At 43.4% G+C, this 24593-nt stretch overlaps 1 long non-coding RNA gene across 1 annotated transcript; it reads right to left on the reverse strand.

Moving 5' to 3' along the window:
• Positions 1–14053: 14053 nt before the first annotated feature.
• LOC132098421 (uncharacterized) lies at positions 14054–15735 on the reverse strand. The gene is made up of 2 exons (XR_009422916.1): positions 15249–15735; positions 14054–14154 (listed from the first exon to the last, which is right to left on the reverse strand). It is a non-coding gene; the product is annotated as an uncharacterized LOC132098421 (long non-coding RNA).
• Between the last annotated feature and the right edge of the window lie 8858 nt (positions 15736–24593).

Below are 24593 nucleotides of genomic sequence, written 5' to 3' on the forward strand. Positions count from 1 at the left end.
AATCTAGTGTACGGCACAGTGACATTTTGCTTGACTCAAAAAGAAATTATTACATCAATAAATTCAAGTCATAATGCAGCATTTGTAATATCAACGTGAATATTAAAATCTCAGATGATTAGTGTTTCATCAATGGTAACCAAAAGGTCTAAGAGGAAATCGTCTAAGGTTACGTATGTAACCCTGGTTCCTTGAAGGAGCGAGACGCTGCGTCGAGAACGAATGGGGAACGCGTCCAGCGTGACGTCTCTGAATAATGTGTATAATCAGTCCAATGGAAGGGCGAGACGTCATAGGCGGGTGACGTCAGAGACCAGGAAGCATAAAAGCATGAGCGGCGAAGCCAGTAATCAGCCTCAAAGGATGAAGCAAGCGCCGGCCAGAGATGCCGGAAGTGTGGCACTGCGACGCCACCATGGCCGCCACGTAGACCTTCAGGGTGGAGTGAGTCAACCCTGTACCAACACTGTACCAACTGGCCAGTTAACTGGGTCGGGCTGGCGATCTCCGTACCAAGAAGTGAAAAGCTTCCACCTTAAGGAATACAGTTTCCTCATTGAGGGAGCTCTGGATTGGAGAACAGTCTTAACAACCTCGGTTGAGAGACCGGAAGCTAAGAGTTGTGCCTCCTCAGAGACCACACCTACAGCCTCTAAGCTCCATGCGGGGGCACACCCTCCACCTGGAGAGGAGTTCTCTCCTGACGAGAACCTCCCATGGAGTGCGTCAAAAAGAGAAATCAAACCCAGGAACCATGCCCAGCCAGAACGGGGCTACTAACAGCAGCCGGACTCCGTCCCGGCGCACTCTCTCCAGAACTCCCGGGTGCAGAGCAATCGGGGGAAAAATGTACAGATAAAGCCTCGGCCACGTCTGTACCATGGCGTCCAGCCCCAGTGGAGCTGGATGAGTCAGAGGAAGCCAGAGGGGACAGTGCAATGTCTCTCGAGTCGCAAACAGATCCACCCGAGTCTGGCCAACCTCTCTAACTCTGCTTCATCACCTTGGTGTGAAGCCGCTCTTAGCGAGAGGAATACGTCCTGGGCCCACACAAGGATCTGGTATGGTAGTTGTATAAACGGCGTGAGTGCAGACCTCCTTGGTGGTTGATGTAAGAGACCACCGCTGTGTTGTCGGTGCGCACCAACACAGGGTGACCTCTTAGGTCTGGGAGAAAATAACGAAGTGCACGAAGCATGGCCAGCATCTCCAGGCAGTTGATGTGCCATGTCAGATAGCGACCACTCCACAGACCAAGGGCAGGGTGGCCACTCATGACCGCACCCCAGCCGGTGAGGGACGTGTCCGTCGCTAGCATCACGCGGTGACAAGGAGCTCCTAGCACCGGACCCTGAGACAAGAACCAAGGCTTCCTCCACATATCCAAGGCACGTAGGCAGCGGCGCGTGACCTTTAGCATGCGAAGTGGGTTTCCCTCAGGGAGAACCCCTTGGTTTTGAGTCACCACAGTAGGGGTCTCATGTACAGCAGGCGAATAGGATTCACATTGGACGCCGCTGCCATCAGACCCAGCAATCTTCATGACTGCTTGACAGTGAGTGACCGGCCTTCTCTCACTCTCGCGACTGCAGAAGTTACACAAGCGCCAGTCTGGATCCAGAACACCTGAGAAGAAATGATGCCAACCCCTTAGAGGACCTCAGATGATGCCAACCCTTAAACAACATACAGAACTACCAGATTTTGCTATAAGTTTGATGGCATCATAATTATTCTTGTTAAAAGTGTTCGTTGTCTGTTTGACTATGTCTTTAATTGATTTTTCTGTACCTTTCTGCCATATGTACAAAACTGAGTCAACACTGATGAGCTACTACTAAATATTATAGAAACATAAATTTTCTGTAAAGTTGCGTTCTCGTGACAATTCCTTCGAAAATGTAATTTAACCACTGTGTCAAGTCAAGTCACCTTTATTTATATAGCGCTTTAAACAAAATACATTGCTTCAAAGCAACTGAACAACATCCATTAGGAAAACAGTGTGTCAATAATGCAAAATGACAGTTGAAGGTAGTTCATCATTGAATTCAGTAATGTGATCTCAGTTCAGTTTAAATAGTGTCTGTGCATTCATTTGCAATCAAGTCAACGATATCGCTGTAGATGAAGTGACCCCAACTAAGCAAGCCAGAGGTGACAGCGGCAATGAAACAAAACTCCATCGGTGACAGAATGGAGAAAAAACCTTGGGAGAAACCAGGCTCAGCTGGGGGGCCAGTTCTCCTCTTACCAGACGAAACCAGCAGTTCAATTCCAGGCTGCAGCAAAGTCAGATTGTACAGAAGAATCATCTGTTTCAATGTCAATGTCAATGTCACCTTTATTTATATAGCGCTTTAAACAAAATACATTGCGTCAAAGCAACTGAACAACATTCATTAGGAAAACAGTGTCAATAATGCAAAAATGATAGTTAAAGGCAGTTCATCATTGGATTCAGTTATGTCATCTCTGTTCAGTTAAATAGTGTCTGTGCATTTATTTGCAATCAAGTCAACGATATCGCTGTAGATGAAGTGTCCCCAACTAAGCAAGCCAGAGGCGACAGCGGCAAGGAACCGAAACTCCATCTGTGTTTCATCCTTGGGAGAAACCAGGCTCAGTTGGGGGGCCAGTTCTCCTCTGACCAGACGAAACTAGTAGTTCAATTCCAGGCTGCAGCAAAGTCAGATTGTGCAGAAGAATCATCTGTTTCCTGTGGTCTTGTCCTGGTGCTCCTCTGAGACAAGGTCTTTACAGGGGATCTGTATCTGGGGCTCTAGTTTTCCTGGTCTCCGCTGTCTTTTGGGGCTGTAGAGGTCCTTTCTAGGTGCTGATCCACCATCTGGTCTGTAGACGTACTGGATCCGGGGTGACTGCAGTGACCCTCTCTCTGATCTGGATACAGACTGGATCTGGTGGCACCGGGTGACCTCGGAATAAGAGAGAAATAGACTAATATTAACGTAGATGCCATTCTTCTAATGATGTAGCAAGTACATCGGGTGTTATGGGAAGTGTTCCCGGTTCCGGTTTACCTAATTAATGCAGCTCCTTTAATGGATTTGGATATTAAAAGCATATTAGTACGTTATGTGTAACCTCTTGAGACCCTGCGGCCTCATATGAGGACATTACCGTATATTTTTGTGAATTTCTCTGAGACTGTTCATGCCACAGTTTTAAGTCTGGATGTCCTGTACAGAGCACATTCAGAGCTTTTCAGAGATATCTTGTCAATTATTACTCCCATTATTACACTTCTCTTTTCATTACGTTGCCCCAAAAACACATTAATATGCAAATTAGATTTAGTTTATAGATACATTGTATATAATGAGAAAACCCATTAATGGTAATTTTACACACATTTTGCAGAAAGAAAAATGGTATATTGAATAATTCTGTTATAACATAGTTGAGAATCATCTTTATACAATTTTGGTAAAAAAAAAAAAAATCTTGAAAACTAAAAATGTATCGGTGATTTAAAAAATCTATTGATTTTGCATATGCATCTTCATTCATGTCTTTTCTTTTTTTTTGTTTTAGAAATTGAGTCCCGATGTCCTCTACCGAGGACATAGCATAAATGAATGAAATGCATGAATGCAGAGCACAAGGCTGCACTGGGAAATCCCATGTGCAATGCATGACATGCAATGTTCATCTGTGCTTGCAAAGTGAACGAAATTGCTTTGCAGCATTTCACACCAGCCAATAGGGGCTATTCCAGACAGGCTGAAAAGATAGAGGCAGCTAGTTAGAAAAAAAGCCACAGTTCAAAGGATGTTTACATTTTCAAATAAACTGTGAAAATGTGTCAAATTAACTTTCTGTACCAATGGAGTCTATGTGTGTCATACAGTAAAATAGACCCACTGTACTCGTACGAGGACATATTTTTCTGCAAAAACTACTTCCTGTACAAAAACAAATTTTAGGTATTATACTTATTAGGTCCTACATATACCAAATAGCAAGAACAATAATAAAATGCACACCAGGCAAACTCTCGGGTCTCAGGAGGGTAAGACAGGTTAACCCTTGTGGATTGTTCAAATACCCTTTCGTTATGTTCGTGGATGAAAACATCCGCTAAATTAAACTGCTGTAAAAATTTATCAGATACATTTTTTTTGCATAAATCTATTAATCAACCTCAGCCCTGATCAAAACTACCACATGTTTTTAAAAATCCAAGATTTTAACTCTTTAATTGCCAAGTTCATAAATGATGTCACTGATTTGGGGGGGGAAACTAACAACATTACTTATTTTCAATATAAAAGTAATTGTGGCTGGATTTTTTTTTTTACTTTTTATCACAGTCTTGGGCATGTCAAAGATTAGTAACAACATTGGCTTTGAGGAATTTTTAGTTTTTGTGCAGCATTAGATTTAATTTTTTTCTCCCTCATTTATTGTTGGTGGCTGTTTTTGATTGACATGGTTTTCCCTGTTGGGAAGAGGTAACATTTGTTATTTTTACAGTTGATCACTAGGTGGGACCATTAACCCTTTAGATAGGCCTGTGCAAAAAAACCTTAGTTTCTGACTTGTATATGAAGCTATATGGAGTATAACAGCATATTATATTGTTAGTGTGCATGTGTGTGTGAGAGAGAGAGAGAGAGAGAAAGAGAGAGAGTGTGTGAGAGAGACCTTTGCGCACTTACCTTGATGTATTTGAGAAAATCTAAATGTACACCTCAGCTCTCAGAACTACATGGAGTAAACAAAAGTGTATTTATGCACCTGCAGCCTTTTAATGGTGGTGATAAGTATAATCAGAATCAGAATCAGAATCAGAATGAGCTTTATTGCCAGGTATGTTCACACATACCAGGAATTTGTTTTCGTGACAGAGCTCCGCAGTGCAACTTAACAGCGACAGAACAAAAAACACAATAAGGAATAAAAAATACAAAAAAATACAAATAGGTGGGTATGGATTGACAATATACAAATTGACAATGTATGGCAGGTATATTAAAATGAGCATTTATGTATGTACATGTATATTATGTGGAAAAATTTTAACTGTACGCTAAGTATGTGTGTTTGGATAAATAAGTGTATGTGTATGTAAATATAAATATAAGTAGTATAGTGTGTTCCATGTATGTACATGTATATTATGTGCAAAAGATTTACGTGTACGCTAAGTATGTGTGTTGGATAAAAAGTGTAGTGTATATAAATATAAATAGTGTAGTGTGTCCCACAGTTATTATCAGCTGTTCATAAGATGGATTGCCTGAGGGAAGAAACTGTTCCTGTGTCTGGTCGTTCTGGTGCTCAGTGCTCTGTAGCGTCGACCAGATGGCAACAGTTCAAAGAGGGAGTGTGCTGGATGTGAGGGGTCCAGAGTGATTTTAACAGCCCTTTTGCTCACTCTGGATAAGTACAGTTCTTGAATAGATGGGAGGGTTGTACCGATAATTCGCTCAGCAGTCCGGACTACCCTCTGTAGTCTTCTGAGGTCCGATTTAGAAGCTGAGCTGAACCAGACAGTTACTGAAGTGCAGAGGATGGATTCGATGATGGTGGAGTAGAACTGTTTCAGCAGATCCTGTGGCAGGTTAAACTTCCTCAGCTGGCGAAGGAAGTACAACCTCTGCTGGGCCTTTTTCACAATGGAGTCAATGTGAATGTCCCACTTCAGGTCCTGAGAGATAGTGGTGCCCAGGAACCTGAATGACTCCACTGCAGTCACAGTGCTGTTCATGATGGTGAGTGGGGGGAGTGCAGGGGGGTTTCTCCTGAAGTCCACGATCATCTCCACTGTTTTGAGCGTGTTAAGCTCCAGGTTGTTGAGACTGCACCAGACAGCCAGCTCTTTAACCTCCTGTCTGTAAGCAGACTCGTCACCGTCCTGAATGAGGCCGATGAGTGTGGTGTCATCTGCAAACTTTAGGAGCTTGACAGAGGGGTCCTTAGATGTGCAGTCATTAGTGTACAGGGAGAAGAGCAGTGGGATGAGAACACAGCCCTGGGGAGCTCCGGTGCTGATTGTACGGGTGCTGGATGTGTATTTTCCCAGCCTCACTAGCTGCTGCCTGTCTGTCAGGAAGCTGTTGATCCACTGACAGACGGAGGTGGGCAGGAGGAGGTTTGGGATGATCGTGTTGAAGGCAGAGCTGAAGTCCACAAACAGGATCCTCACATAGGTCCCCGGTCTGTCTAGGTGTTGCAGAACATAATGCAGTCCGATGTTTACTGCATCGTCCACAGACCTGTTTGCTCTGTAGGCAAACTGAAGAGGATCCAGCAAGGGTCCAGTGATGTCCTTCAGGTGGGCCAGCACCAGTTTTTCAAATGACTTCATGACTACAGACGTTAGAGCCACAGGCCTGTAGTCATTTAGTCCTGTAATTTTGGATTTCTTTGGGATGGGGATGATGGTGGAGCGTTTGAAGCATGAAGGGACTTCGCACAGCTCCAGCGATCTGTTGAAGATCTTTGTGAAGATGGGGGCCAGCTGGTCAGCACAGGATTTCAGACAGGCTGGTGTAACACAATCTGGGCCTGGTGCTTTTTTCCTTTTCTGCTTCCTGAAGACCTGGCGCACCGCATCCTCGCTGATCTGTATTGCAGGTGTGGGGGAGAGGGGGGATGCAGGAGGTGTGAATGGTGAGAGTGCTTGATTGGAGAGGTGTTCAGGGTGGGTTGCAGGAGTTGTGAGTGGTGTGAACAGTTGTTTGGAGAGGCATTCAGGGTTGGTTGCAGGAGTTGTGAATGGTGAGAGCGGTTGATTGGAGAGGTGATCAGGATGGGTTGCAGGAGCTGTGAATGGTGCGAACGTTTGTTTGGAGAGGCATTCAGGGTTGGTTGCAGGAGTTGTTATTGGTGTGAACGGTTGTGTGGGGAGGTGTTCAGGGCAGGTGATGGGTGTTCTATAGACTAAACAAGAGCAAAGTACGTGGATTTAAACACTTGCATGCCATCCTGCTGGTCATTTGATGATGAGAAGAGCAGCAAGCAACACGAGAAAGGGCTTGACTTGTACCAAAGTTTAAAATATTATTATGCAGCTTGACCCCTCCAGCGAGCTGCAGTTTATTTGAAGTTGGTATTGCATTTTGGTTCATAATAAATGATGTTCATAAATCTAATGCAAAGTAGATTTTTTAACAGGATTTTAAGATTTTAAACTGGCTTTACCATCAAGAAAAGACAAACATTTCACAAATAGGCCAGCCATACTTTTTACCATCAAAAAGCAGCAGGTACATAAACACACTTCTTTTTTTATTGTTTACTCCATGTAGTTCTGAGAGCTGAGGTGCATATTTGTTTTTTTACAGATACATCAAGGGAAGTTCACAAAGGTATCTCTCTCTCTCTCTCTCTCTCTCTCTCTCACACACACACACACACTATAATTTGCTGTTATACTCCAGAAAGGTTTGATAGGCCTTTTTTTGCACAGGCCCATCTAAAGGGTTAATGGTCCCAGCTAGTGATCAACTGTAAAAAATAACAAATGTCACCTCTTCCCAACAGTGAAAACCACCAACAATCAAGAATCTCACACATACACAAACACTATAATTTGCTGTTATACTCCATATAACTCCATCTACAAGCCAGAAACTAAGCCTTTCTAAAGGGTTAATGGTCCCCCCTAGTGATCAACTGTAAAAATAACAAATTTTACCTCTTCCCAAAAGGGAAAACCACAAACAATCAAGAATGCATGATTATATGGTGTCATGGCTTTGCAATACTTTTTTTTTTTTTTCGTTATAATGGAAGTAAATGGGGCAAAAACATCCACCAACAATAAATGAGTGAGAAAAAGTGAAAATCTAATGCTGCACAAAAACTAACAATGCATCAAAGCCAATCTTTTTACTACTCTTTGACATGCCCAAGACTGTGATAGAAGGTAAAAAAATATCCAGTCCACAATCACTTTTTAAATTGAAAATATGTCATTTTGTGTGGGTTTTTTTCCCAAATCAGTGACATCATTTATAAACTTGGTAATTAAAGTGTTAAAATCTTGGATTTGTTAAAAACATTTTGTTTGATCAGGACTGAGGTTGATTAATAGATTTATGCAAAAAACAAAAAAATAAAAAATATATATCTGATACATTTTTACAGTAGTTTAATTTATTGGATGTTTTCATCCACGAACATAACTGGTTATTCCAGAGTTTAGGCGCCAAATAGGAAAAGGATCTGCCACCAGCAGTTGATTTTGATATTCTAGGTATTATTAAATTGCCTGAGTTTTGAGAACGCAGTAGATGTGTAAGATTATGATGTAACAGGAGCTCATTCAAAACTGAGGTGCTAAACCATTCAGGGCTTTATAAGTAATAAGCAATATTTTAAAAATCTATACGATGTTTGATAGAGGGCCAGTGCAGTGTTGACAGGACCGGGCTAATATGGTCATACTTCCTGGTTCTAGTAAGAACTCTTGCTGCTGCATTTTGGACTAGCTGTAGTTTATTTATTAAGCATACGGAACAACCACCCAATAAAGCATTACAATAATCTAACCTTGAGGTCATGAATGCATGGATTAACATTTCTGCATTTGACATTGAGAGCATAGGCCGTAATTTAGATATATTTTTGAGATGGAAAAATGCAGTTTTTCAAATGCTAGAAACGTGGCTTTCTAAGGAAAGATTGCTATCAAATAGCACAACTAGGTTCTTAACTGATGACGAAGAATTGACAGAGCAACCATCAAGTCTTAGACCGTGTTCAATGTTAATAAATGCAGAGTTTTTAGGTCCTATAATTAACACCTCTGTTTTTTTTTCAGAATGTAGCAGTAAGAAATTACTCGTCATCCAGTTTTTTATATCGACTACGCATTCCATTAGTTTTTCAAATTTGTGTGTTTCACCGGGCCACAAAGAAATATTGAGCTGAGTATCATCAGCATAAAAGTGAAAACTAACACCATGTTTCCTGATGATATCTCACAAGGGTAACATAAAAAGCGTGAAGAGTAATGGCCCTAGTACTGAGCCTTGAGGTACTCCATACTGCACTTGTGATCGATATGATACCTCTTCATTCACTGCAGCGAATTGATGGCGGTCATATAAGTATGATTTAAACCATGCTAATGTACTTCCATTAATGCCAACAAAGTGTTCAAGTCTATGCAAAAGATTGTTGTGATCAATAGTGTCAAACGCAGCACTAAGATCCAACAGAACTAATAGAGAGATACAGCCACGATCAGATAATAAGAGCAGGTCATTTGTAACTCTAAGGAGAGCTGTCTCAGTACTATGATATGGTCTAAATCCTGACTGGTAATCACAGATACTATTTTTCTCTAAGAATGAATATAATTGTGAGGATACTACCTTTTCTAGTATCTTGGACAGAAAAGGGAATTCGAGATCGGTCTATAATTAAGTAGTTATTTGGGGTCAAGTTGTGTTTTTTTGATGAGAGGCTTCATAATAGCCAGTTTGAAGGTTTTGGGGACATATCCTAATGACAATGAGGAATTAATAATAGTCAGAAGAGGATCTATGACTTCTGGAAGCATCTCTTTTAGGAGCTTAGATGGTATAGGGTCTAACATACATGTTGTTGGTTTAGATGATTTAACAAGTTTATACAATTCTTCCTCTCCTACAGTAGAGAATGAGTGGAACTGTTCCTCGGGGGTCTATAGTGCACAGTCTGATGCGATACTGTAGCTGGCGGCTGAAAGGTTACAATTTTATGTAATGTGCTGTGATTGGTTAGCTGGGCCAGTTTGTGTTGTGATTGGCACCACTCTGCGGCTGGTAAGGAAATGTTATGCCCCTTACCATAGCCGCCTGCTATAGCTTCACTGTAAATATTGCATCAAAATCAAATCAATTTTTGCGTGATTTAAAACCGGATGATTGTAACCACTAAAAGTTTGTCTGCCTAAGCTAGGGTGTCTCCGACATTTGTTGCCTTCTCTAGTGCAGCTCAACCAAGTCTCGTCCAATTCGTCGATATTTGTGATATCCACTGATCTATATATCTAACTGGATCGCTCATTGCATTCTAAACTGCCAACAGACAGTGAAGTGTTCGATCCACCATCTTACTAATCCCTACCAGCAGAGAGCTACATTCAAACTGCTGACCTGAAATCACCCGATTTGAAGCAAATCAGTCAAATGGGATTCGTTTTTATGTTATGTGTATGTAAATTCATCTTTACTTCAGATTTTCTCTGCAGTGTTTACGGTCTTTTGGGGCAGTATAAACAATATATTTATATCGTTTAGGTGGGTGTGTCTGCTGCGCACTGATGACACAGGTAACTGATCCAACACAAAATACAGCCTATTTCTTTATTAACATATTTTTTCAGGAATTATTAAACATGAACGTATTAGTACCGGAAATGGATTTGAATATGTTACAATGAATAATACAATTATGTTGTTAATATTGCTCTATAATGAAATTAAAAGCTTAACATACTATCTTAGAAATAAAGCTTTATGTCTTTAAATCCGTGCTGTATATAACGTTAGTCATTTATTTCTCTGAATAAATTCAGATTTAAGAATGAGAACTTTGTCTTTTGTTTTATATGTTGAGGTCATGTCTGTCTGATGTTTTTCATATTCATGATGCTAACTACTGTAATGAACGTAGCTTTTTAATAAGAAGGGGAAATTCCCAACATTTAAAAAAAATAACCGTTTACATGCCTAGGGTGTTTGCATTGTAATAATGTATAGAAATAATTAAAATGTCTAAACGCTGACTTGTTAGGTGATGTTTTTTCATTAAAATCATACAATTTCCTATTAATTCAATAGAACGTTTACGCACACTAGGGATTACCAATATGGCAGCGTGGCGGCTTCACTTTTATGACGTCATAAGCAATCCAGTTCTATATTATAGATCAGTGGTGATATCACAAATATTGGCGTTGTAGTCCAAACGAGTCATTTGTTGTAGTTTTTGAAAAGTGATTTCTGTTAAATAAAATATCTCCTTTTGAATTGGACTTTGAGCTTTGTAACTTTGCAGATTTTTTTATGCTCAAAAAGCAACATTACAGACTAATTAAAGTTGAAAAAGTGAAAAAGCATAATAGCACCCCTTTAATACGAACTTTATATTCAGCAACACTCTTAGCTCTGAGACACCAAATAGAGATGTCTGACAGATTACTATGGTGTCTTCAGAAACACTAAATCTATAGCATATAGATATTGGATATTGATTATATCTGATGGTAAAAATGGGTCTTTATGTAGGAGGGTTAAAAAAAGTTTGCATTTGAGACATCAGCCGATAAGGAAATTGTTTCAGAGAAAGAGAAACTTTTTGGAATACAAAACGTATATCGACTATGAACCTGTATTAAAGAAGTAAATAGGTTACATTTTTGATACATTTTGATTCAAAACATTTTTTATTTTTATATTTTAATGTTTCTGTTGTCCGACGATGGAATTAATATTATAATGACTGAAACGCGGTCCATTAAGACTACATAACCAGCTCTCAAAGATGCTAATCTCTGCACTAAAATCCTATTCACGACATTGTCTAATGAAATCACATACACATAAGATTAAGACAATGGTTGTACTGTGATTTCGGCTATACTTGTATGTAAAATAGAGTTGGAAGCAACAGAATATCTTTTTTTTATCTGAAAGTGCTGCTCCTCTCTGCTCGCTGAATAGAGCAGATGCAGAGAGAGAGGCGTGTGTGCCCGCTGGGAGAGAGAGAGAGCTCGTGCTCGTGCGGCAGTACCGGAGAGTCTTAGAGACTAAATAAGGTCTGTCAAAAAAAGACGCTAGATTTGTCGCTAGTCGTATTTATTGGAAAAAAGTCGCTAAAAGGGTCTGAAAAGTCGCTAAATCTAGCGATAAAGTCGCTAAGTTGGCAACACTGGGTCCCACTCAAACCACTCCTTCTTCCTCTTTCACGCAAGGCTTTAGGTGCATTTACCGCCACCTACAGGGCAGGAGTGTGGAGCATTGACGTTAATGAGAACTAACTCAAACATAAGAGATAAAAGAAATACAAAAATAAAATTAATGATAATAATAAACTTAGTAGCAATTCTTTAAATACTGTTGATCAACTCTTTGAGATACTTAATCTCAAATTAATGAAACATTTCTATAGCCACATCTTTATTTAACAAAATCTAAAATGAGATCTGATTTATTTCTATATTAAGTGCTTCTGTAAGTTTTAATCTTTCGTTGTTATATCTTTTACATTTTATTAAAATAGGTTCAACTGTTTCAGGAAGATCACATTTAACACAAAGTCCAGACACATGTTTTTCCTCTTATAAATAATGACTGATTAAGTGCAATGTGTCCAATTCTATGGTGAGATCTTCCTTTCTACCCCCAAAATTCTCCTTTCATTTCCAACTGTTCTTTGAATATTATATAAATGCTGTCCTTTATTCTCACCACCCCATTTAATTTGACACGTATCTTTTTATGTTTTTTTGTTGTTGTTTATTAGCCCTTTTATTTCTAATTTACTCATTGGAGTAATTTGATGTCTGATATTTTAATGTTTTTATCTGGTCCACTACTTTCATTACATTCATTACCTATATGTGTGGGTATCCATACAAAATAAATATTTGTTTTGCTTGTATTCTGAACAAACTCTGTAAAATGACTGACAAAATGTCTAGTCTAGTAGAAGCTTCACCACTCTTTAAACTTGATAGTACTGAAAATGAGTCTGAACATATGACTACTTTAGGTATATTAATGTGTTCAACCCCCACTGAAGAGCCAAAAATATGACAATCATTTCTGTAGTATAAACAGACGGATGATTAAATGTTCTTTCAGGTATTCTATACCTAACCCTTGGAACATATATAGCTGCTGCTGCTGTATGGACTGTTTCAGGATCTTTAGATACATCTATGTATATGAGTTACTTTAAAACTAGGTTAGTCTATATGCTCTTTATTTTTAATCTAAACAAAAGTCCTGGATGTTTAATTTTATTTTAATAAGCCACTCACACTTACTTTAGTAGCCTAAATCATTGAATATGTCTTTTATTTTGTTAATATTAACTTCTGGCACGAAATTCTACATTCATAAATGTATGTTTTTCAAAACTCCACCACGTTTAGTGGCGTTTAAAGAGGAATTTGTGATGTATTTGGAGACGTTAAAAGCAATGAAAAGTCCCAAAGCAAGATTTTTGTATTCTTCATTAGAGGACTTTGGTTTCTTAATGTGAAAATCTTTTTCGTTCTTTATATATATTTTTCATTTTTATTTTTTTCTTCAGTGTTGTTTTATTTATTTATTTTACATTTATTTTGTTTTATGATGTACAGAGTGTGAACAAACATTTAGTGTAATTCAGACCGTATTTGTAAATGTACCAGTAATGTATGCCTTTCTGTATTAATGTTCAAAGCAACCGATGTTTTTACTTTAAAATTAGGTTAACCTATACGATTTAATTTTTTCATCTCAACAAAAATTCCTTGTTGGAAAAAAGTGTTGTTTTATTTAATTTTAATAAGTCACTCACACATACTTTAATAGTCTAAATCCTTGAATACATCTTTTATGTTGTCAATATTAACTTCTATCATTGCTATATCGTTGCTATATCAATTAAAACATGCGTTTAGTCATACAGATATTAAACAGGAATGAATGTGGTAAGTCAAGATGGGCTTTTCTTGCCAAAGAAACTTTTACAACATTACAGGAAAGGCTAAATATTTCATCTCAAGTAGTGCGTAGAAACGCGTCTGGCATCTGATGTCTTTGTGTTTACTGTTACGACAATGTCAGCGAAGATTGTAAAACATCTAAAGGTTTTTGGGGTTTGCAACTCAACTGTACTCTAATTAATTTTCCGGGGGTTCTGGTATTGTAAATGGTGTGCTGCAGGTCAGATAAAGTAAAAAAAAAAAAAAATAATGTTTTGTGTATTCAGTGATCAAAGGGTGACAATTTCAACTTTATTGCTCAGGCCTGTGATCGCGAGGTTAGCTGAAAAAAATAAAAGTGGCCAAAGGGGAAGAGTGTCCAAAATAAACAGGGAATCTGGTGTCCTCGTCGTGCTGCGGGGTTTGTGTGGGTCGGGCAGTGTTCATGGAGGAAGGTTCCAGGTAAGGGGTGGAGTCCGGCGGCCGCACGCGCTCCCCTCTTCGGTCCGGGGCGCGAGGGGTGGCGGCTTCCTCTAGCGGCCGAATCTCTCTCGTTGGCCGCGGCGCTGGCAGGGGATAGACGGCCCGGCATCCTGGCCCGACGGCCGTGTAAACGGGTGCGGTTCCCATCCGGATTGCGGGTCCAGCAGCTCACGTCTCTGGTGGCGCGGGAGTCCCTCAACGCACCCTTCCTGGACCCACGAGGACACCAGTGTGCATGCACGGGGAAGAGACCGGTCTCCCGAGGAGAGGTGCGTTGGGCTTTTAAACAGCGGCGGTGATGAGGCTCCATTTCCTTCAGGTGTGCCCCATCACACGCCGCCAGCCCTGACTCGTCCAGCGCCCCTCCTCTCACACACCCACTCCAGTCGGGAGCCTGGTGAAGGGCGGCGATTTAGGACGGGGTGCCGGTGACTCGTCACATTCCCCCTCCCAAGCGACATCCCCGTCATCAGGGCGCCGCCCACACGGGAGTGCTACCATCCTCAACCAGGCTCCAAACGGTCGGAGTGGGCGGGGATTCCTCTCCGGGCAGTCCTCCCTCTCGCAGCGCACCGGAACAGGGACAGAGAAACCGGGTTTTAGTGACAGCCTCAACCAACCACAGGGTAAAATGACAATAATAGAGAAGTCACTTATCCCTTTTGTGACTGGGAGGGTGTCCCTGGTTTTCCTCCGTCCCAGTCCGGGTTCTCACGAACGTTTGCAAGCGAGAGGGAGTGACGTCACCAGATGTTTCCCAACTGCGCTGTCTAGGCTCCGCCTTGCCCGCATTCTCCACCACTGTGACGGGAGGAGCACAAGACAGACACAGTGAGCGTGGCGTCAGGCCTCGGAGAGGCTTTTATTAACAGAAATCAAATAAAACAGGGGATAAAAGTGGCCAAAGGGGAAGAGTGTCCAAAATAAACAGGGAATCTGGTGTCCTCGTCGTGCTGCGGGGTTCGTGTGGGTCGGGCAGTGTTCATGGAGGAAGGGTCCAGGTAAGGGGCAGAGTCCGGCGGCCGCACGCACTCCCCTCTTCGGTCCAGGGCGCGAGGGGCGGCGGCTTCCTCTAGCAGCCGCATCTCTCGTTGGCCGCGGCGCTGACAGGGGATGGACGGCCCGGCATCCTGGCCCGACGGCCGTGTAAACGGGTGCGGTTCCCAACCCGGATCACGGGTCCGGCAGCTCACGTCTCTGGTGGCGCGGGAGTCCCTCAACGCACCCTTCCTGGACCCACGAGGACACCATTGTGCATGCACGGGGAAGAGGCTGGTCTCCCAAGGAGAGGCGCGTTGGGCTTTTAAACAGAGGCGGTGATGAGGCTCCATTTCCTTCAGGTGTGCCCCATCACACGCCGCCAGCCCTGACTCGTCCAGCGCCCCTCCTCTCACACACCCACTCCAGTCGGGAGCCTGGTGAAGGGCGGCGATTTAGGACGGGGTGCCGGTGACTCGTCACATTCCCCCTCCCAAGCGACATCCCCGTCATCAGGGCGCCGCCCACACGGGAGTGCTACCATCCTCAACCAGGCTCCAAACGGTCGGAGTGGGCGGGGATTCCTCTCCGGGCAGTCCTCCCTCTCGCAGCGCACCGGAACCGTTAATCTTTTGAAACGTGTAAACAGGATGGGGTTAACATTAGAGTACTCAACAGCTAATGACCGTCAGACTTTTCAAAATCCTTCATCACTTAAATTAGGATTGTGATCATTTCATTTTAAAGCACAACCACCACGAAATCAGATTTGCTTGGAGATTAAATACAGGTTCCAGGTAAGGGGTGGAGTCCGGCGGCCGCACGCGCTCCCCTCTTCGGTCCGGGGCGCGAGGGGTGGCGGCTTCCTCTAGCGGCCGAATCTCTCTCGTTGGCCGCGGCGCTGGCAGGGGATAGACGGCCCGGCATCCTGGCCCGACGGCCGTGTAAACGGGTGCGGTTCCCATCCGGATTGCGGGTCCAGCAGCTCACGTCTCTGGTGGCGCGGGAGTCCCTCAACGCACCCTTCCTGGACCCACGAGGACACCAGTGTGCATGCACGGGGAAGAGACCGGTCTCCCGAGGAGAGGTGCGTTGGGCTTTTAAACAGCGGCGGTGATGAGGCTCCATTTCCTTCAGGTGTGCCCCATCACACGCCGCCAGCCCTGACTCGTCCAGCGCCCCTCCTCTCACACACCCACTCCAGTCGGGAGCCTGGTGAAGGGCGGCGATTTAGGACGGGGTGCCGGTGACTCGTCACATTCCCCCTCCCAAGCGACATCCCCGTCATCAGGGCGCCGCCCACACGGGAGTGCTACCATCCTCAACCAGGCTCCAAACGGTCGGAGTGGGCGGGGATTCCTCTCCGGGCAGTCCTCCCTCTCGCAGCGCACCGGAACAGGGACAGAGAAACCGGGTTTTAGTGACAGCCTCAACCAACCACAGGGTAAAATGACAATAATAGAGAAGTCACTTATCCCTTTTGTGACTGGGAGGGTGTCCCTGGTTTTCCTCCGTCCCAGTCCGGGTTCTCACGAACGTTTGCAAGCGAGAGGGAGTGACGTCACCAGATGTTTCCCAACTGCGCTGTCTAGGCTCCGCCTTGCCCGCATTCTCCACCACTGTGACGGGAGGAGCACAAGACAGACACAGTGAGCGTGGCGTCAGGCCTCGGAGAGGCTTTTATTAACAGAAATCAAATAAAACAGGGGATAAAAGTGGCCAAAGGGGAAGAGTGTCCAAAATAAACAGGGAATCTGGTGTCCTCGTCGTGCTGCGGGGTTCGTGTGGGTCGGGCAGTGTTCATGGAGGAAGGGTCCAGGTAAGGGGCAGAGTCCGGCGGCCGCACGCACTCCCCTCTTCGGTCCAGGGCGCGAGGGGCGGCGGCTTCCTCTAGCAGCCGCATCTCTCGTTGGCCGCGGCGCTGACAGGGGATGGACGGCCCGGCATCCTGGCCCGACGGCCGTGTAAACGGGTGCGGTTCCCAACCCGGATCACGGGTCCGGCAGCTCACGTCTCTGGTGGCGCGGGAGTCCCTCAACGCACCCTTCCTGGACCCACGAGGACACCATTGTGCATGCACGGGGAAGAGGCTGGTCTCCCAAGGAGAGGCGCGTTGGGCTTTTAAACAGAGGCGGTGATGAGGCTCCATTTCCTTCAGGTGTGCCCCATCACACGCCGCCAGCCCTGACTCGTCCAGCGCCCCTCCTCTCACACACCCACTCCAGTCGGGAGCCTGGTGAAGGGCGGCGATTTAGGACGGGGTGCCGGTGACTCGTCACATTCCCCCTCCCAAGCGACATCCCCGTCATCAGGGCGCCGCCCACACGGGAGTGCTACCATCCTCAACCAGGCTCCAAACGGTCGGAGTGGGCGGGGATTCCTCTCCGGGCAGTCCTCCCTCTCGCAGCGCACCGGAACCGTTAATCTTTTGAAACGTGTAAACAGGATGGGGTTAACATTAGAGTACTCAACAGCTAATGACCGTCAGACTTTTCAAAATCCTTCATCACTTAAATTAGGATTGTGATCATTTCATTTTAAAGCACAACCACCACGAAATCAGATTTGCTTGGAGATTAAATACAGGTTCCAGGTAAGGGGTGGAGTCCGGCGGCCGCACGCGCTCCCCTCTTCGGTCCGGGGCGCGAGGGGTGGCGGCTTCCTCTAGCGGCCGAATCTCTCTCGTTGGCCGCGGCGCTGGCAGGGGATAGACGGCCCGGCATCCTGGCCCGACGGCCGTGTAAACGGGTGCGGTTCCCATCCGGATTGCGGGTCCAGCAGCTCACGTCTCTGGTGGCGCGGGAGTCCCTCAACGCACCCTTCCTGGACCCACGAGGACACCAGTGTGCATGCACGGGGAAGAGACCGGTCTCCCGAGGAGAGGTGCGTTGGGCTTTTAAACAGCGGCGGTGATGAGGCTCCATTTCCTTCAGGTGTGCCCCATCACACGCCGCCAGCCCTGACTCGTCCAGCGCCCCTCCTCTCACACACCCACTCCAGTCGGGAGCCTGGTGAAGGGCGGCGATTTAGGACGGGGTGCCGGTGACTCGTCACATTCCCCCTCCCAAGCGACATCCCCGTCATCAGGGCGCCGCCCACACGGGAGTGCTACCATCCTCAACCAGGCTCCAAACGGTCGGAGTGGGCGGGGATTCCTCTCCGGGCAGTCCTCCCTCTCGCAGCGCACCGGAACAGGGACAGAGAAACCGGGTTTTAGTGACAGCCTCAACCAACCACAGGGTAAAATGACAATAATAGAGAAGTCACTTATCCCTTTTGTGACTGGGAGGGTGTCCCTGGTTTTCCTCCGTCCCAGTCCGGGTTCTCACGAACGTTTGCAAGCGAGAGGGAGTGACGTCACCAGATGTTTCCCAACTGCGCTGTCTAGGCTCCGCCTTGCCCGCATTCTCCACCACTGTGACGGGAGGAGCACAAGACAGACACAGTGAGCGTGGCGTCAGGCCTCGGAGAGGCTTTTATTAACAGAAATCAAATAAAACAGGGGATAAAAGTGGCCAAAGGGGAAGAGTGTCCAAAATAAACAGGGAATCTGGTGTCCTCGTCGTGCTGCGGGGTTCGTGTGGGTCGGGCAGTGTTCATGGAGGAAGGGTCCAGGTAAGGGGCAGAGTCCGGCGGCCGCACGCACTCCCCTCTTCGGTCCAGGGCGCGAGGGGCGGCGGCTTCCTCTAGCAGCCGCATCTCTCGTTGGCCGCGGCGCTGACAGGGGATGGACGGCCCGGCATCCTGGCCCGACGGCCGTGTAAACGGGTGCGGTTCCCAACCCGGATCACGGGTCCGGCAGCTCACGTCTCTGGTGGCGCGGGAGTCCCTCAACGCACCCTTCCTGGACCCACGAGGACACCATTGTGCATGCACGGGGAAGAGGCTGGTCTCCCAAGGAGAGGCGCGTTGGGCTTTTAAACAGAGGCGGTGATGAGGCTCCATTTCCTTCAGGTGTGCCCCATCACACGCCGCCAGCCCTGACTCGTCCAGCGCCCCTCCTCTCACACACCCACTCCAGTCGGGAGCCTGGTGAAGGGCGGCGATTTAGGACGGGGTGCCGGTGACTCGTCACATTCCCCCTCCCAAGCGACATCCCCGTCATCAGGGCGCCGCCCACACGGGAGTGCTACCATCCTCAACCAGGCTCCAAACGGTCGGAGTGGGCGGGGATTCCTCTCCGGGCAGTCCTCCCTCTCGCAGCGCACCGGAACAGGGACAGAGAAACCGGGTTTTAGTGACAGCCTCAACCAACCACAGGGTAAAATGACAATAATAGAGAAGTCACTTATCCCTTTTGTGACTGGGAGGCTGTCCCTGGTTTTCCTCCATCCCAGTCCGGGTTCTCACGAACGTTTGCAAGCGAGAGGGAGTGACGTCACCAGATGTTTCCCAACTGCGCTGTCTAGGCTCCGCCTTGCCCACATTCTCCACCACTGTGACGGGAGGAGCACAAGACAGACACAGTGAGCGTGGCGTCAGGCCTCGGAGAGGCTTTTATTAACAGAAATCAAATAAAACAGGGGATAAAAGTGGCCAAAGGGGAAGAGTGTCCAAAATAAACAGGGAATCTGGTGTCCTCGTCGTGCTGCGGGGTTCGTGTGGGTCGGGCAGTGTTCATGGAGGAAGGGTCCAGGTAAGGGGCAGAGTCCGGCGGCCGCACGCACTCCCCTCTTCGGTCCAGAGCGCGAGGGGCGGCGGCTTCCTCTAGCAGCCGCATCTCTCGTTGGCCGCGGCGCTGACAGGGGATGGACGGCCCGGCATCCTGGCCCGACGGCCGTGTAAACGGGTGCGGTTCCCAACCCGGATCACGGGTCCGGCAGCTCACGTCTCTGGTGGCGCGGGAGTCCCTCAACGCACCCTTCCTGGACCCACGAGGACACCATTGTGCATGCACGGGGAAGAGGCTGGTCTCCCAAGGAGAGGCGCGTTGGGCTTTTAAACAGAGGCGGTGATGAGGCTCCATTTCCTTCAGGTGTGCCCCATCACACGCCGCCAGCCCTGACTCGTCCAGCGCCCCTCCTCTCACACACCCACTCCAGTCAGGAGCCTGGTGAAGGGCGGCGATTTAGGACGGGGTGCCGGTGACAATCAGGGAGGAGTCAGCTGACTCGTCACATTTAACAGAATATTGTTAACCTCAACATAAACGTACTGAGAATGCAAACAAGTACACAAACACAACCATACAATCATAAACACACACACACACACACACACACACACAGATGTAAACATACAGAAAACATGAACATGTAACCAAACAAATACAAATATACACTCAAACAAGTACATAAATACACAAACAAACAAAATAGGTCACAAACACGAAAATACCTATATTAGATTGAAAATGAGTTGTCATAAGTTTTCTTTGAAACCAAAAGTGTTTGTTGCTACAAATGTCTCACAGAACTTTATACAATAGATTAGACGTCCTTTCTCACTTTCCAAATGGTGTTGTTAACCATGATGTTTAAAATAGTTAAAAAAAAGTATTATTTTTTAGCTTTCATGTAGGATTCATGTCAGCACTCAAATGTTTTTAGCAAGAGTCCAGAGACAGATGAAAATTGATTCATGAAGAAAAAAAAATGTAAGAGGTTTTTAATGACAGACTAAATGGTTTAGATTGTTTAAAACAATTGAGTTTATGCATTTCTCTTGAATGTGTGTACGGTAACCGTTGCATACATGAAACAGAATAAATACATAAACGCATTGTGGTTGATATTAAACAATAAAAAAAATATTATTTATATATCATAACTTACTTTCTTTTCAAAACACAATAAACGTTCTTATGACTTTTTTAACTGTGAACAACCGGTTTGGTTAGAAAATAAAAAATAAATAACAACATATTATGTTTCTAAGTTAGAATGCTTATAGTTTGTAGTAAAATCACATATATAAGCTAAAACATTTTTCTTTCAAACCACGCGGTTTTCACACACACACACACACACACACACACACACACACACACACACACCTCACAAAACTGCCAACAAGGATCTTAAGTTTTTGTTTTACCGTTTAGCTGTAGCTGAGACCTTGGTGGAATTATTTTACACACAGTTTTGGGGATGTTACTATGAACTTTGTAATAGGTTATAGATCACAAATTACCCTATTTAAAATCTAAAAGTTTGTGTAACTATATCAATTTCTTTAAAAAGTAATGTAACTGATAACATTTGACATGTTTTAAGACTTGTAATGTTTTCAACCGTTAATCTTTTGAAACGTGTAAACAGGATGGGGTTAACATTAGAGTACTCAACAGCTAATGACCGTCAGACTTTTCAAAATCCTTCATCACTTAAATTAGGATTGTGATCATTTCATTTTAAAGCACAACCACCACGAAATCAGATTTGCTTGGAGATTAAATACATATTTAAAAACACAACAAGAAAGCTTAAGCTTAAGCTTTTGCATACCTATGAAGGGAAATGCCACGGCATCTAACAATGGGTTGGTAAAACAGTTCAAATTAACAAATATATATACACCAGCCAAATAGGAAATTAGCATAGGTCTTTAACTCCTGAAACATCTGACTCATATTTTAGAGTAGTTAAGGTAGTTTATGAAATATATCAATGAAATCTGTACGTGTGTGAAAAAATATTCAGATGTAACATTTTCATAATTAACCGCAATTTAATTATTTTTTCTCACTGACTGTAACTGATTACGTTTATTTTTGTAATCAAATGATATAATATAGCTATATGTAACTAGTTGATCCCCTAACACTGATTATGCGTTCTAACAATAATAGATGGTGAAAGAGTTCACTACCCTCTTTAACTTTAAAAATGCGGACAGTGTCGCTTAACACTAGTTTGGCAAACAAGTTTAAACACTAGTTTAAAACAACCCAGACCCCGACTTGAAAGCACCGTAACAAGTATAGCCATTGCAGAAATTTATTATAGAGATGCAGTAAGATAAACTCTGGATGCACGATTGACCGACTTATGACATGTTTACCATATTATTACAAGGCCCTGCTTACCTAGTTTTATAATGAAATATGTCTGAAGTGATGTCTGAATGGGAAGATGAGATGGACGTTAATGACGTTCTCTATATGTGTACATCTGTAACAGATCAATGTGTGCTGTTGGCTTCCAAAAATTATGATTCTATGACCTGTGAAATTGTTGCATCATTGGTTGATTTTATATTGGAGCAAAACATGTTAATCTGCAGAGATTTTCTATTCTGGTTAGATTGCCTGTAATATCATGAGTACTATTTGTTTTTAATGACAATTTGATCATTTTCTTCACTACATCGATGTATATTCAACAATATAGTGTTGAAATAAAAGATTGATCCACTTCACTTGCTATTCTGTTCTCTGAGTTCAGAAACGTTTTTGTTTGTTTGTTAACAATTCAATAATAATTAGCAACATATCTTATATCTGATATAAACTAGGATAATATAAAAGATAATATAATGATGTTAAGTAAACGTCTCGAATGAAGACGATGTTTAAAGCAATATTTTAATACCCAAATTCACAGAAATATTGCTTTGAATGAACAAAGAGGTCGGTTAACATGAGATCAAAAACTAAGAAAAGGACTCGTATAAGGCCCTAAGTGTAAGACCAAACCATTGCAATTAGGATGGTGAAACTGCGGTAAACAGATTCAAATAGAAAGAGCTAACAAAATCATGGAAACATATCGTTCTGGTTTCAAAGTGTAACGCTATGAAAAACATTGCGGTTTATATCTATTTATATGTGTGTGTGTGTGTGTGTGTGTGTGTGTGTGTGTGTAAAGACCTCTAACACTAGCTTGCTCTATTTTTTTTTATTCAATCTGATTTCTTTCTTTTTATTTATTATATTATTTAAAATCCCATGCTACGTGTACTGTGTTAACCTAACTGAGACTTGTTATAACACTTATATATCATTACTCTTTTTTTTGTTTTTGTTTTTGATTGCTTCCACCGTCCTCATCTGTAAGTCGCTTTGGATAAAAGCGTCTGCTAAATGAATAAATGTAAATATCTCAACACTCTAGACAAAAGACAATAACCACCAATATGTGTTCACACAGTTAACTTTATTTAGATGATTCAGCATTAACTTAAATGAACAAAAGATAATAACCACCAATATGTGTTCACACAATAAAGTTATTTAGATGATTCACGGAAATAAAATGACTCTTGAGTCACAAAAAATGTGTACTGACGTAACTGTGAAAATGATTTAAATGAATATGAATCGGTTCATTGAACCAAACTGTCCAAATGAATCATTTTTCAGAAGTGAATTGAACTTTGCATCGCTAAAACAGATCACAAAAAAAAAGAGGGTTTGTAACATCACAACATGGAAGGAGCGTATACTTCACAAACAGCGTAGAAATGTTCCTTTTTTTTATTTAGGTTATCTGCGCATGCGTTTAATCAGATGTCCAATGATTTAGAGCGTTGCCACATACAATATGAGTACGTATCCACGACGCCCATGTTTGAAGCCTGAGGTGTATGATGGGTATTGTAGTTCCCTGAACTGAAGATCTACATAGCTTGAATGAGGTATTAGTTAAACGTATTAAATTTAACCCCTTTGTAAAACAAAAACATATAATACATATAACAACAATAAAATAACTGTTAACACATATTTAGACTAAACGACTATATTCAACAATAATACAATATACATGTGCTAAAACAGGTTAAAATAGGGTTGGCTATGCTGTAATGGAGCAACCGTTGTTATGTTATCTTGTGAACCGTTAGGATTCGTGTGTCCTGAAACCAAATAATTGTCTTTATCTTTAGAAAAAGACAACCGTGTCCTGCTGCTGTGGTCTGAATATCCAGTCTGTCTTCATCGTGAAATGATGAACCCCCATCATCAGCCCCCATTCTGGAGATTGTGTGTATGCTTGTTTATTTTTACAGACATATTTCATTATAAAACTAGGTAAGCAGGGCCTTGTAATAATATGGTAAACATGTCATAAGTCGGTCAATCGTGCATCCAGAGTTTATCTTACTGCATCTCTATAATAAATTTCTGCAATGGCTATACTTGTTACGGTGCTTTCAAGTCGGGGTCTGGGGTTGTTTTAAGAGCAAACCCTTGTTTGCCAAACTAGTGTTAAGCGACACTGTCCGCATTTTTAAAGTTAAAGAGGGTAGTGAACTCTTTCACCATCTATTATTGTTAGAACGCATAATCAGTGTTAGGGGATCAACTAGTTACATATAGCTAAATTATATCATTTGATTACAAAAATAAATGTAATCAGTTACAGTCAGTGAGAAAAAATAATTAAATTGTGGTTAATTATGAAAATGTTACATCTAAATATGTTTTCACACACGTACAGATTTCATTGATATATTTCATAAACTACCTTAACTACTCTAAAATATGAGTCAGATGTTTCAGGAGTTAAAGACCTATGCTGATTTCCTATTTGGC

The sequence above is a fragment of the Carassius carassius genome, chromosome 22, assembly GCF_963082965.1.
Source record: "Carassius carassius chromosome 22, fCarCar2.1, whole genome shotgun sequence".
In the NCBI taxonomy this organism is placed as follows: Eukaryota; Metazoa; Chordata; class Actinopteri; order Cypriniformes; family Cyprinidae; genus Carassius; species Carassius carassius.